At 39.6% G+C, this 14,863-nt stretch overlaps 1 protein-coding gene across 2 annotated transcripts in view; it reads right to left on the bottom strand.

The window, feature by feature from the left end:
• Positions 1-14,863, bottom strand: part of EDAR (ectodysplasin A receptor) — a 988,067-nt gene that overhangs the window by 766,709 nt on the left and 206,495 nt on the right. The window contains exon 2 of one of the 2 annotated variants that reach the window (XM_044070997.1): positions 14,232-14,362. The exons of the other annotated variant lie outside the window; for it this stretch is intronic. The gene's annotated coding sequence lies outside the window, so the exon portion shown is untranslated. The remainder of the gene's footprint in view (positions 1-14,231; positions 14,363-14,863) is intronic. 2 annotated transcript variants of the gene reach the window in all.

Consider the following 14,863-nt stretch of genomic DNA (forward strand, 5'->3'; position numbering starts at 1 on the left):
CAACAAAGTCGAGAAGGTTTAGGAATTTTGCTTGGAAGTGTGCCAGAGGAAACCAAAATCCTGATAGAGTGTGCCTTAACAGGAGAAGGGAAACTCTTTCCATGGTGCTCATAGCAGAAGGAAATCGCTTTGGAGATCCAGCTGGAAATGGTGTGTTTAGAGACAGGGTACCATAAAGCTCTAGGGTGGAATGAGACAAATAATTGGTCACATTTCCTGATATCCTTTGTTTTGTCAAGACAGAACCTATGCTGTCTGTGCACATCCAAGCTGTACAAAATCCTCTCCACAGAGTTCTATGGAGTTGGGAAAAGGGTAAGTAAATGGATAGACTGGTTGACAGATAACATTTACCACTTTAGGCATAACCACTTTAGGGTTGTGCCGAGAGAAACTCTATCTCTGTGGAACACCAAGAAAGGAGGGGAAGCCATTAGGGCCTGTATTTCAGAAACCCTTCTGGTTGAGGTTAGTGGAAGCAGCAAAATAGTTTTCCAGGAGCAAAATTTCAAGGAAGCAGAAGATGCCGGCTCAAAAGGAGCAAGGGTCAGCTTCTCTAATAAAAAGTTAAAATCTCAGGAGGGTGCGACAAGTTTCCTGAGGGGTCTTATGTCTTTTAAGAATTGTTTAGCCTCAAATCTAGAAGCTAAAGGTGGAGATAGAGGCAGACAGGCAGAAATAGCTGACAAGTGTACTTTTAAATGAAAAGTAAGTTAAGCCAGCATCTGGTAATTCACACAGGTATGAGAGAACCAGAGGAACTTCCACTATCAATAGGTCCTGGTTTCAAGAAAGACACCAAATTGAAAATCTCTTCCATTTGGAATAGTAAAACTTTCTAGTATTGGGTTTCCTGGCCTCCTGCTGAACCCTGAGCAAGAGATCTGAAAAAAAAGGTGTACAAAAGGAATTAAGACCCTATCACCCACAGTGTCAGCTGAAGGGTAGGCAAGTGGGGATGTATTACAGTTCCTCTGTGCTATGTGAAAAGGTCCACTCTATGGGGTAATTTGTGGTGACTGCCCCTGGCTAAATGCAAGAGCAAGGGAAACCAATACTGTCTTGGCCAAAAGGGGGTCAACCATCAAGATTCTTGGTTTGTCCTGCTGAATCTTAGCAGGACTTTTGGAATGAGGGGATGGGGAGGGAAAGCAAATATAAAAAAATCCCCTTCCATGAAAAGCTGAGGGCATCCAACTTACAGACAAGAGGATGAGGATCTTTGGCACAAAATCATGGAAACAAAATCATGGAACTCTCTGTTCATGGGGGAAGCAAAAAATCTATTTGTGGAGTACCCCATCTGTGGACACATCTGTGGACAATGACCAGGAACACTTCCCTGAGAAGCATCCATTCGTGGGATTGTGTTTTGGACCTGCTCAATGTGTTTGCCACTACATTCTGACTGGAGGGGATATAAACAGCCTAGAGGGGAGTTTGAAGTTTGAGAGCCAATTCCCAGACATGCAGAGCTAGTCTGCAAAGGAGATAAGACTTTGTCCCTCCCTGTTTGTTTACACACCAGACAACTGTCATGTTACTGTGTAATTGTTTAGAGGGCCTGAGATGAAGAGAGTCTGAAAGGTCTGAAGAGGCAGCAGGAGTGCCCTCATTTCTTTTATATTGATGTGTTCCCTTCTTTGAGAGGAGGACCAGGTCCCTTGTGTTTTTATGGAGCTGAAAGCTGATCCTGATCCTAAGTCTGAGGCATCTGTAAACGTCTCCTGGACCAGTGGAAAAGGATGGAGTGGGAGACCTTGGTTGGCAGTCAGCTGTTGAATCTGCCAGGTAATTATCTTCTTCAGACAGGGGAGAAGGGAAACTGGGAACTCTAATGGATGTGCATGTTGCATTCACATTGATCTCAGAAACCACTATAGTTTCCTCATATGCAGTTTTGCCAGTGGAAGCATCAGGATAGTGGATGCCATGAAGCCCAGGGTTCTGAGAAAGGTCCTGGCAGTGATGTGAGTCAGTGGGATGAGGCTTTGGAAAAAAGAAAGGAGCTCCTCAGCTTTCTGACTGGGGAGAGAGACATTTATAAGGTCTGTTTGTGGCCTGCATCCCAGAAAGATCTGGTCCTGGGATAGGGAAAGAGCAGATTTCTGGTAGTTTATTTTGAAACCCAGATACTGTAGGATGGAGATGACAGAGTTTAGATTGCACTCCAATGCTCCTGGGCTGACTTGCTTGAAAGAGACTGTCGTCCAGGTATGGAAAGATCTGAATGCCTTAAAGTCTGCACTAAGTGACTACTGGGGCTACACATTTTCTGAATACCCTTGGGGCGGTGGAGAGAAAAAAAAAGGCAAGGCACAGAACTGAAAGTGCCAGGAAGGCACAGAAAATCTTAAGAACTTCGTAATTGGGATGAATGGGGATGTGTAGCTAAGCATCTTTTATGTCTATAGAAGCCATGTATGTTTGTGGGATGACAAGGGGAAAAAGAGTTTGAAAGGTTAGCATTCTGAATGTGGGTACTTTCAGGAAGGTGTTGAAGTAGGAGAGGTTGAGGATGGGTCTCCATGGCCTCCTTTCCTTGGTACCAAAACATCCTTGAATAGAACCCTTTTCCCCTTTGTTTGGATGGTACTGGTTGGATGGTGCCTTGATCCTACAGGTCTTGTAGCACCTTTGTGAAATTTGGCAGTCTGTCCTTGGGAGGTTGAGGGATGCCCATGAAGGGCAGGAGAGAATTCTACACCATGAAGTAGCCCTTTTTATGATGGAGAGCACCCAAGTATCTTGTGTTATGTTTTCTTAAGCTGGAAAGGAAAGGGTAAGACGTAGAGAAAGGGAAGGGGAATATCTGGGGTCGACATACTCAGATGGACCCTGGTCTGTCTGGAAAGGACTGTTTTTGAGGTGGGGTTTACAGAGGAATCCTAAGGTGCTGAGGTCACCTGCCAGACTTTTTTGACTTAGCTGGAAGAGGCCATGTCTGCCTTCTAATAAACAGTGTCTCAGAAGGATAATTTGTTTGGAATTCTGGTACAGGGGAGACCAGGATGTGTTTCAGTTCCTGCAACTCTTTTTTTCTTCTCCTGTAAGGTTTTGAACAATTCTGCAGCAGCAAGCCCAAACAGGGCTGAATTGTCTAGGGGGGTATCCATGAGTTTGGATTTAATGTCCTCTGGTAGAGGTTGTAGCCTCAGCCAAGCAAATCTTCTCAGGACTGAGACTTTAGCAGCTGCCCTAGCTGAAGCCTCCACAGCATCGTAGCTACATTTCATGGAGTGTCGGGCCACTTAATAGGAGCCTCCAATCAGGGATGATGCCATAGATTTATTCTCTGAGTTTAGCATATCTGAAATAATTTTTGAAAGTTAGGACAAGAGTTTCAAGTTATATTCAGTCATGTGTGTCTGATAATTTATAGCCCTAATGACGAGAGTGGCAGAAGTGTATACTTTGTTGCCCAGCCTCTACATATGTCTGCTGTCTTTGTCAGAGAGAAGCAGGATGGTGAAGGGAAGTAACGTTGAGGCCTTATCTGAAGCCACAGTGATGACAGAAGGGTCAGCAGAAGGGGCTTTGAACAAGAACTTACAGTACACAGGCACCTTGTAGAATATGTCTGGTTTCTTAGGTGCAGGGGGGATGGGAATCAGGAGCTTTACTGGAAGATGCAAAAACATCTAAAAGGCAGGTAGGACAGGAGGAACAACTGAAGGACTAGGAGTGTCTAGCTGAAGTAGTTTGTAGTACCTTTTTTTAGACCTCAGACATCTGATAGCTATCCCATTTGAAATGCTCACGTATCTTACCCAAGGTCTCACTGAACGTAATTTCTTCCATTGAAGAGTCAGTTGAGTCCTCCTTCACAGAAGCATAATCTAGTTGGGGGGATCTGAGACGATTTTGCTAAGGACTCATCCTCAAAAGACTCTTCCTCAGAAGAAGAAGCCTCTCCCCTTACTCTTTTCTGTGGAGAGCTAACTCAAGGCATGGCCAGGACTGAAACCCCATAAGGGGGCCTAACAGACATGACAGCATTAAAAATACTCTGTGTAAAATTTTTCCAATCTTGAAGTGGATCAGAGGGTGGTGAAAAATGCTTAGTTTTTTGTTTCTTTTTAGTATGTAGTTTCACTCCATGTAGGGTCTATATACTGGATGTCGGCCTGGTTTCTATGACATCAGAATCCATGCCCCCTCCAACTAAAATCTGGGAGATTCCTCTAGGGCCCTCAGTGATCACGAATCTAGGCTCTCCCTGGACATGTGTACTGGATGCCGACAGTACCTCCAAGGATGTGCTATCACTCTGATCCAGGGCAGCCTCCATTACGGGCTCGCCTGTGAATCAGACATAGTGGCCGACGTTTTTCCAGGCTAGCCACTGCCATGGGAGAGATATCTGCCATCGGAGGTGCAGCAAAAGTTTCAGGTCTAGGCTTCTTGGCCTTCCGCTTCACATGTGACTCGGCCTCAGGCCCTGCGGTACCCTCCGTAGCACTCTGTGAGGAGTTTCATGCACTGGTTCTCTAAATAAATGGAAAGGGAAGCTAACCTACTTCTCAAAGCTTTAGGGACAAGGCCTGTTAGATTGAACAAGATCAGTGGTCATGGGTAGGCCAGACACAAAAAAGGCACTGCCAGTGGTTGTCTTTATGTTGAATCTGATGTTCTCAAAAACATTTGCCTTTCTTGGATGACATTAAACCTAACCACAACAAAAAAGGTAAAAGAAAGGATTCCCCAATGGGGCATTTATCTGAAATATTGAGATTATAACCACTTCGGTGAGTAGACCATACATACAGGTGAAGCGTCCAGAGTGGCAGCAAAGAATTTCTGAGGATGGTGCATGCGTACATCACTTTTATGGCCAATGTCTGACAGCAGCCTACGTGTGACATATCATGTACCCCTACTAATAAAAGGCTTTTGTATACTGGCTGAAGTTGGGTCATCGTGGCAGGCAACTCCCCCCCTCCCCAAGAATACTGCAACAGAGAAATAGAAGGACATCTTTACATTCCAATAACTAACTATATAAAGTAGAAGGGAGATGGAGGGAGGGTGCAGCTACTACAGCAGTGAGGAATATGCGCATCTACTGTTATGGTTGGTGCAACTTACACAACTGTACTAATTTCATCATTCTCACTGCTGCAGTAGGCTATTTGGGTTGATTGCAAAAGCTTATTTCACCTACGAAGAGAAAGGATAAAGACCCATGAGCCCCTTAAGAATGGTCTTAGCAAAGCCAGTCCTGGTCCTGGAGACGGAATCTAGTTGGAAATGCTTTGTAAAAGTTTGGACAGAACGATGTAGTTGCCTGTAGAATGTTTCTAGAGACCCATCCCTTTCCAATATATCATCAAAAAAAAAAAGGCTCTATCAGAATGTGTTTTTTTTTAGGTACAGTGGGAGAAGAAACAGTAGAATCCATGCTACAACTTAGGAAGAAGCCTGACTGCCAGTAAATGCTGCTGGAAAGAGTCTGTCAGAAGGTAAGTTGTCACACAAGTATTCACAAGCAGCACACACACAATTATACTTCACTACAAAGTTCCTTTTCAAATGTAAAAGCACAAGCAGTACACAAAAGTCCCCGTCAGAACTCAAAACCCGTTTTCTGAAGTGCACTAAAAGAAAGAAATTACGGTTGTGTATGTAAGCTTACCATAACAGTAGATACTCGAATTGCCAGGGAAGTTTAGCAGCAATAGTCAGTAAAAAAGAAAGGTAGCAAAAAAGTCACTTTTTCCCATGGAAAACAGAGTAAGAGAGACTACAAAGAATTGCCAAGCCCCAAAAAGCAAAACAACCAAAAATATTTTTTAACAACTTTTTGCCGTAAAAGTAAAAAAGTGCTCTGACATTTAAAAGTACATAAAACTAACACGAGAGTCCATACATTTATTTTTCTGTAGTTTTAAAGTAGCTTTTTTACAAAAAACTAAGTTTTAAAAAAAGAAAAGATAATATAGAAGGTATTTCCCTGAAGGGAACCTACCTGCCCAGCAATGGAACACCATTAGATGACTCAGTCCTTGAAAGTTCACACAGGAGCAAATTTCTTAGTGAAAGGAAAGCCCAGGCTTGCCATCCAAATCTGTCTTTATAGTCAGCTCAGCTCAACCTGTCTAATGGTTTGACATGTGGAAAGTACCAGGAGGCTTTGGAAGCTGGCTGGCTATTATATGCTATACAACATATCAGCCATAATAAACCAGGCTACTTCAGTAGTGATCTATATGAAGAACATCTGAATGTAATGAATTGTCATGATATGTACACAAACATTCAGCATAAAAATGTTTCCTGCACTGTAAAACACTTCCTAATACTTAAAATGTGTATATACAAATAAATGTTCAATACATTTTTACCACAAAATTAGCTTCAATAGTCCAAAATAAGCCATACATATATATATATATATATATATATATATATATACATATATATATATATATATATATATATATATATATATATATATATATATATATATATATATATATATATACATATATATATATATATATATATATATATATATATATATATATATATATATATATATATCAGTCCCTAAGAGGAATCTTCCAATATTGTAAAAAATACCAGTTTTCTTTAAAATGTATTAATGTTTTCTTAAAAGGGCAACAACGTCTGTGTGGAAGGGTTCTCCTGTGGAGACGTATTTGCTAGACATGAAGCTTGAAATTGACTGATGCTCCTGTGAAGCATCAGAGCTGCTTCTTTTTGAGGCGACATGAAAGTGCTAAAGATGTCTACACTCTGACCACTGATTTTTATTTAAGGGGCTAGTCAATCAGCAGACAGAGTGTAGGTATGGGAAGACACTAGAACTCTATGAAGCAGGCCAGTGGTATCCAATGCAGGACACAACTCAGATAGCCAAGGACTACGCAGCAGTGAGAATAATGATCATCATAAGTAACGATGGATCCACTATAAGAAGCCAAATGCAGACTACATGCAAGGATACTAAATGAGTCAAACTTATCAAAAGATGCACCAACCAAAATTGTGGTTGAAAGTACTACAAACATTTACCACCATACCCCTCACATTACTTACATATGCTAATCCATTATTACAAAACAATGAAAGAGAGAATACGAAACAAGTGTTGCACAACTCAAATCTCACAGTAGAACTGACCTCTGTGTAAACAAATTCTGGTATCCAAAGTCAAGTCAACATCGAAAATGCTGAAAACAAACAAGGGACATCAACATGGATATGGATTCCATAGCCTATTAGGAAAAAGTTAAGCACTTTGATTCCCATAGGGTAAAATGGAATGAAAGTGCTTAACTTTTCCTTATAAATTACTGCTCCACATCCAGGTCAAATGTCCCTTGTTTACTTTCAGCATTTTCCATGTTGACTTGACTTTGGTTACCAAAATTTGTTTACACAAAGGTCAGCTCTACTGTGATATCGGAGTTCTGTGGCTCTATATCTAGGTCTATGTATCTTGCATCTTGTATCTGGTATCTTGAAAAAGCTCAGCAGAGGAGATTGTTGTTTGTTATTAAAGCAAGAAAGTTTTATGTAAGTTGCAGCCTTTCATTTTCTGCGAAGAAGGAATATCAGCATTTCATCAACTTTTTATTCTGGGCTTCCAGAGCCAGCTTCCAGGTTGTGGATCTGCTTTGCTTTATTGGTGCCTTTTACTTGTTCTTGGTTTTCTGTCTATGTATCTTGGTTATAAACAAATTCTGGGACATAGATTTTCAATGAGTTTGACTCATCCAGTGTCCTTGCAGATAGTCTACATTCAGCTACTCACAGATCTCTCAATGATGCTAGACATGTCTAATGACTGTCTGTTACTTCAGGACTACATTATTATAGTCTATCTAAAAATGAGGGATAATGTATATGGTAATTTCTCCTTAAGAAAAGAGAACCACTGCTAATAGGATACATGCCAAGTATACTTTTCACTTAGCAGTACAGACCTCATGGATGCTGGCAACACATTCACTGTCTATTTTATTTGTGAGCACCCTGTCAAACATAAATGTTACAGTGGAAACTAAATATAAATGTTACAGTATTCCTTGGAAAAAACGTACATTTTACTATGAACTAAAATCCTCTGGTAAGTTGGGTATTGCATGGAATATGGAATATTACTTGCTTTTAACAAGACCTTGCCTGTTTGGAACTATATTCTTCATACCCCTTTTGTATTCACTAAGTAATGATAAATGGATTGTTTTTTTAACCATAAAGATGATTTCTTCTCCCAGTAATAGCCAAAAATATTAAATTGTTTTACACTGCAAACAAAAGTGATCAGTGATAAACGTTGACATTTGTTTTAGAGACCTGTAATAATTTCTCTCTCTCAACTTGCAGACACCAAAAATCTGGACAAAGGCCCTTGATAAGTAGGTAAATCCAGCAAATAATCTGGACACCAAATTAGAATAAAAATTTACATATTGTTCATAGCCCCTTCCACTGACAAGAGAATCATGGGGATACCACTCAGTTTAAAAAAAAATGATACAAAAACGATGCAATATATAAACATTTTATTGTGAGATGACTTGTCAATGCAGAAAAAAAGCTTTCAGCCAAGCTGCTTCCTGCTGCTTGGGGTTTTTCTTGCATTATTTTCCATTTGCCTACTGTAGGACTCTTTTCATCAGACAGTGCTCATGGCATAGTCTGAAAAACATCCATCAACCCCATCCTCCATGGTCAACCCCAGTTAACAATATAAATAACTAAATAAATAAGCATGACGTATACACACACTAACCAGTCAGATTAATTTATTAGAATTTCATCAGCTACATCTGATAAATGATTGACACCCAAATTTCATTATAAAGAGTTTTTAGCAAGCCAACAGCAAGGCACCAATACTGTACCTATTTACTGGACTCTTGCTAGAATTCCATCAGCAAATTTCATTGAAAGGTAATGATGCTCTAACCTAAGGATTGCATAAGGGAATGTTCCTCAGACTCTCATACATCAGCTTGTAGGGCTAAATGTACTGTGGAAGATGGTCTGTCAAGTACAGCAGCAAGGGAAAAGAGGGAGGCACACAGCACCTTAAAACAAGTGGGTATATGAAAATGATTAATGTATTTCGGTAAGAAGATAAGATACAAAAAACTGAGAGCAAAACAGCAATGTTAATAAAGACATGAATATGTTAGATATGTACAACCAAAATATGCCACAGATTTTTTAAAGTTTAGAAACAAAATAATGAGCCCCATATAACCAACACAATGATTCCACAGAGAACAAAGCCTACATTTCTCCCGGCACCCATCAGAATTTTTATTTAATCTCCTCACCACTCACCTCCTTTTCTGGTCACACAAGTCAAATGATGTTTCACTCTAACCCGCTCCACCATTTATCCTGACACTATCTCTGGAAGTACACAGTTACAGTCAAAACCATAAGTAACTACAGAATGTAGAACTTGCCTTCATGACACCACAAATTCAGAATTATTATTAATGTATGTGTGCTATGCAAGCTGCATATAAATTCTCTTTCAGTACCCCATATATTAGGTTTCATGCTGGACCATTAATACAAAGCTAACTCAAGGCAATGTACTGTACCATCGGTCAACTAAAATCACACACACTAGCCAATCCAAAAATGTCCAGGAAATGGAAAATAGAAAGTGTGGTACCTTTATATATGGTAGGTGGAAAAATAAAAAAATCAAAGAAACTACAGGCAGGCCAGCAGCATGTAGAGTAACGGAATATTCCTGAGGGACAGCTTGGATGCTCTGTTAGAGGACAACAATTTATGGGGCAATATTCAACAGCGGTTTCTAGCTAGAAGAGGCTATAACACAAATTAATTTCAGCTGCTAAGATAAAATGATTAGAAACTGCAAATGCCTCATAACTTTTGTACTGCTAGCATTTCAAAAGAATGGTGACCTGCATGTCTTAAGGTCTCTGCTAAAGGCAAGTCTGCATGTGACCAGACAAGAAGAAACTGAAACTAAAAATTTTAGTATAACAGCATCAGTATCACAATCTGGGAAATGCAGAAGTGATGAGTATTGGAGAGACTATCTTACCAAACAACAAATATTCTGTCACCTACCTGCAGTTTTCTGCCCTGCCTGGATCATGAAACTGCTATTAAAACACTAGGGAAATATTTATAACAAACCTCCATATCAAGGGCAGCATTTTAGACTTCTGTTCATAATCCAACAAGAGTTTGGACTGATGAAAAATTATATTCCTGTCAGTTTCTAGTAGCATCTTGCCATCTAAAAATTGCATTACTTAAGTTCATTAACTGTGCACTTGGATTGGAAGTCTCATACAAATCTAAAACATATACAATCATCAGTGAAATATCTCTTCAGTTTTAAACTGCACATAGACAAGTGTTTTTTTTTTTTTTTCCTTCTGTTCGCACCTCACTTGGATCTCTCTCTAGTTAACTCATTGGTTATTGCAACATAATCTGCTATCTGACTGAACAGGGAAAAAAAACAGACTCTCCTTAAAGCTGCAGCTGCTTCATAAAAGCAGGTTGTAAAATTGCAATTTAAAGGTGCCACTTGGTATTTCATGATCACTTATTTGACTTAGAAATTCAGTTTGTTTATTTGTGTCTTTCGGCTTTTCCCGGTTAGGGGTCACCACAGCGGAACTCGGTCCGCTAATGATTGGTAGTGGATTTTTACGTACCGGGTTACCAGCCCTGACGCACAACCTTCAACGAAGGCACGCCCCATTCACGTATGCCTCTACACAGAAGACGCTCTAGCTGAGAATCGAACGGGACAACGTCTTGCTATGAGGCGACAATGCTACCGCAGCACCACCACCGCAGTTGACTTAGAAATTCAGTACTTTCCACAAATTCATTACAGTTGAGAGGTATGATTTATACACTTACACTAGATTCACAAACTCTGCCTCAATTAACATAAGTTTGCATTTTTGACATACTGTTGCCGCCAACAAATTAATGACTCACAAATTGGTAGCCATCACTGTACTTTCAAGGAATTTAATTTGCTTTTTTGCCTACTGAGTTTTTTTCTGCAAATCATGGTAGCTGCTGTTATAAAATCTGCTATGATCTAAGCTGAAAACTTCGCCTCCTGAATCAATATTTGAATTGAAGAGAGCAACATAGGGGGATGAGAGGACTGCCTCTAATTCAATTAACATACTGTTTATAATATTTTACAGAAGCCAAAATAATATCTAGTTTTTGAATGTACAATAATTATCACTCTGTCTGGGTATTCATACAGTATACTAGTCACAGCATTTAAAACTTCAAAATGAATTCCTCGGCCAGTGAATTATTTTCCAAATAAGTTTTTAGGTAGCTTTTCCTCTTCTGACTCATTTTGGACATCCGATGCACTCATCAATATTTTTTTCTTGTTCTTATACTCTTCAGTTGGAAAGAGAAATCATAATAATTTTTACTTTTTAACTTAACAATAGTAAGGCATAGCATACCAATGAACCTGTTTTCAGCATCTACTCCACAGAAGCCCCCCCCCCCCCAACAAAAACAAGACTTTGTGTCCTTTGCCTCCCCTTTTGAGTATTATTCATTTCTAGGCCTCTGTAAGTCAGGACTGTTTTACATCTGCAGCCATATTCTAATTTGTATGTATATAATTTGCTAAAGATTGCAGAACACTAACAGGTCTATCACAATGTCAATACAGAATAGTAAAAGAAAAGTTACTGTTACATTTCAAACCGACTTTTCAAACTGTTGAAACATGGTTCCTTAAACGATGTCTAATCTTAAACCCTAAAAAACAAATTGTTACTTTTTTCACCCACCCATAAATCCCTCCTCTCAACTTCTCTGTCCTGTCTAATAATGGCACCAGCATATCTCCAGACCCCTCTACCAGGCTCCTTGGAGTTGAGATAGATAACAACCTATCCTTTGATTCTCACATAACACTATAAAATTAGTCAACAGAAAACTAGGCTCCCATTATAAAATTAAACCATTCCTTACTCCACTTGCCAGAACCTCCATTGCCCACTCCCATCTGGTTTCAACCCTCCTTTATGCCTCTCCTATTTATACTAACCTGTCCAAAACTAACTTCAATAAACTGTCTGCTGCCTACAACAGTATCGCCAGATTTGCCTCTGGCTCTACTTTTAGAACTCACCATTGCAAAAACTTAAAGGAATTAGGATGGCTTGAATTGGAAAATCTGATCTTGTTTCATAGCCCAAAAAATCCTGTATAAACCCACTAACACCCCTATACTTACTTCTCTTATAACTCCTTACTCCAGCCTCAAAAGCTTACGTTCCTCTAACAAACTTCTCATAGCAACTTGTAAATCCAACAACTTGGCAGGCAACTCCTTGATTCCTAACACTACTGGAAAATCCTGGAACTCTCTTCCTGACAATCTCTCTTCCATCTCCTCTCCTCTCTGCTTTAAAACCCAGCTCAAAACTTTCCTTAGAACCCGCTGGCTCTGCTCCTGCACAAACCCTGACTAGCATTTCCTTCTACTTCTAGTACTTCCACCTTTTCTGCTTACTAATTTTAGTCCACAAGTTAATTGTCTGTTAGTATGTATTTTAAGTCCTAACTGTTGCACCTGAAAGAATTTGCGACTGTAAATGCTCACTAACTAAAGTGTAATTTCTGTTTATCAATGTATGTATTTTGGACCTTTTCTCCCCGGGCCACCACTGAAAATGGACTCAAATCCAGTTGGACCAGCCTGGTCAACAAATGTAAAATAAAATAATTAAACAAAATAAAACATTAACAACTATATCTTTACAGAATCTCCTCATGCTTAGTATATTCATTTACTTTACTCTTAAGATTCAATAAAGCAGGCCATCAAGAAGTCCACAGTACCCACTTATGATGGTTACTTAATCTACACTGTTCTGAACCAGAATGAGGACTGGGGGTATTGGAGAGCCGGGGGGGTATACCTCACTTAAGTTTTACCCTACACCACCCTGCTAAATGCCTACAACTAATATTCAGTCTGTCATCAGCACTGCTACTTTTACTGAGCTGTAATGCTGATTAGACAGCATTGGATGACTGAGCACCCACCCCCCTTCACTTCCAACACACTGCAGTCTAAGTACTTACCAAAGACATTCATGTAGCACATACTACTAAATGCTCTAAAGGACTATATCATTTGTATTCTCCATCTGTCAAAACTCAGTCTCTTAGCTCTTACCACTAGCTGCATTCACATACAAATCAGTTCTCCCAACCAACTCTTTACCCCCGTCTCCATTTTTCTTGTCTGTATGCTGCTCTTCTTTGTGTTTCCTTATAGTACAATGCCACTGAAAGGAACTAACTCGGTTTCATGCAGGATGTACTATGAAACAATGTTTTACAAATGATAGCCACTTGTTCTGTGAACCTATTGCCAAACATATACATTTCTAAAATGTATGAATTATGACTTATTCACAAAATAAATATAGAATTAATGCACATTGCTGATGGCCGATAATTTTTCCTTTACTTTCCTTTCTTGGGATGTATCTGCTGATGAGTTCAAGCTGAGCCCAGTTAACAACACTAATTAAAATAAAGAAAACAAAACAGAGTGCTTATTCCATTTACAATACAGTCAGGTTGCTTGTCAAATTACATATAATGAAGGAAATTATATGATGTATGACCCATAGGCGAAATAAATTATAATTGTGAAATGATCACCATTATACAGTACCAATGGCACAGCAGGTAGAACACTCAACTTTGGTGCATACGGCTGTGGATTTTATTCCCACACCAGACTGATGGATCCCCAACACTCTTGAAATCCTGAGTATGTCATCGTTCAGATGAGATATTAAACCAATGCCCCATCTGCTTGATTTGGTGGTAGCTCAGGTGGATGTAAAAGATCCCATGGCATGTAATGAAGAGAGTAGGGGAAACTCCCCAATGCCTTGGCCATCTTGGGTCTCCCCTGAAAAGAGTATACAAGCCTTGTGGGGCTAACCTGTCAAAGAATAAATAAAAAAATAAAAAAAAAATCACGTGTCATTGTCATCTCCCTATATGTAGAGAAGGTATTCCTTATCAAGTGCTAAAGGGATCAGTTTTGGAGGTTCCCCCACGAGTACTGCTGCTTGCTCTGACATGCCCCACAATGTTGTTGACCCTCTTTCTGCACTATGTCAACGTGCAGATCTTCCCCCAACCACATTTATATACAAAACCAATTGGGTCCACACCTTATGTCTCTCAGCTTGTTTTGGTCTTCCTTTACCACTTGCCCTGAAAGTCTCTATGAGGATGCAGTTCTCTGCAGGGCTGAAGTTGTCCCTCCTCTGTCTGGATCCCTGTTGCTGCATCATGCATTCACCTGAAAAAAGAAATGAATGTCCCTAGTAAAACAAGATTTGTAGACATACGAAACCTACTCCTCTGCCCTGCAACACATCGGTTAAAGTATTATCCAAAACTCAACATATTAGTACAGACTGCAGTTCTGACTCCTAAGTTTCTTGCAAAAGCATGCTATCAGCAAAATAATGAAATATTCATTAGACCTAAATTCAGAGCAAAGGCGTATTCAACATTAGCATAAGGAATGAAGACAAGACTTTCAGTCATAATATCTGATTTTAGTGTAATATACTGTTATAACAGCAGATATCAATAAGTTAACAAAATAAAGCAGACTTCTGCTCATATTCCAGTTAACTGCAGTACTACTACAGTCAGTCACAATGAAAGACTTAAGAAAAGCACTGAAGAATAAGCTGTAAAGCAGTCAGTACAAACATTTATCATTTATTATTTGACTTTATACAACGACCCTCCCATTAATATTCAAAAACGTGCACGCTGATTGGTCAGCGTG

Source organism: Protopterus annectens, chromosome 5.part0, assembly GCF_019279795.1.
Source record: "Protopterus annectens isolate FY-2018-M chromosome 5.part0, PAN1.0, whole genome shotgun sequence".
NCBI lineage: Eukaryota > Metazoa > Chordata > Ceratodontiformes > Protopteridae > Protopterus > Protopterus annectens.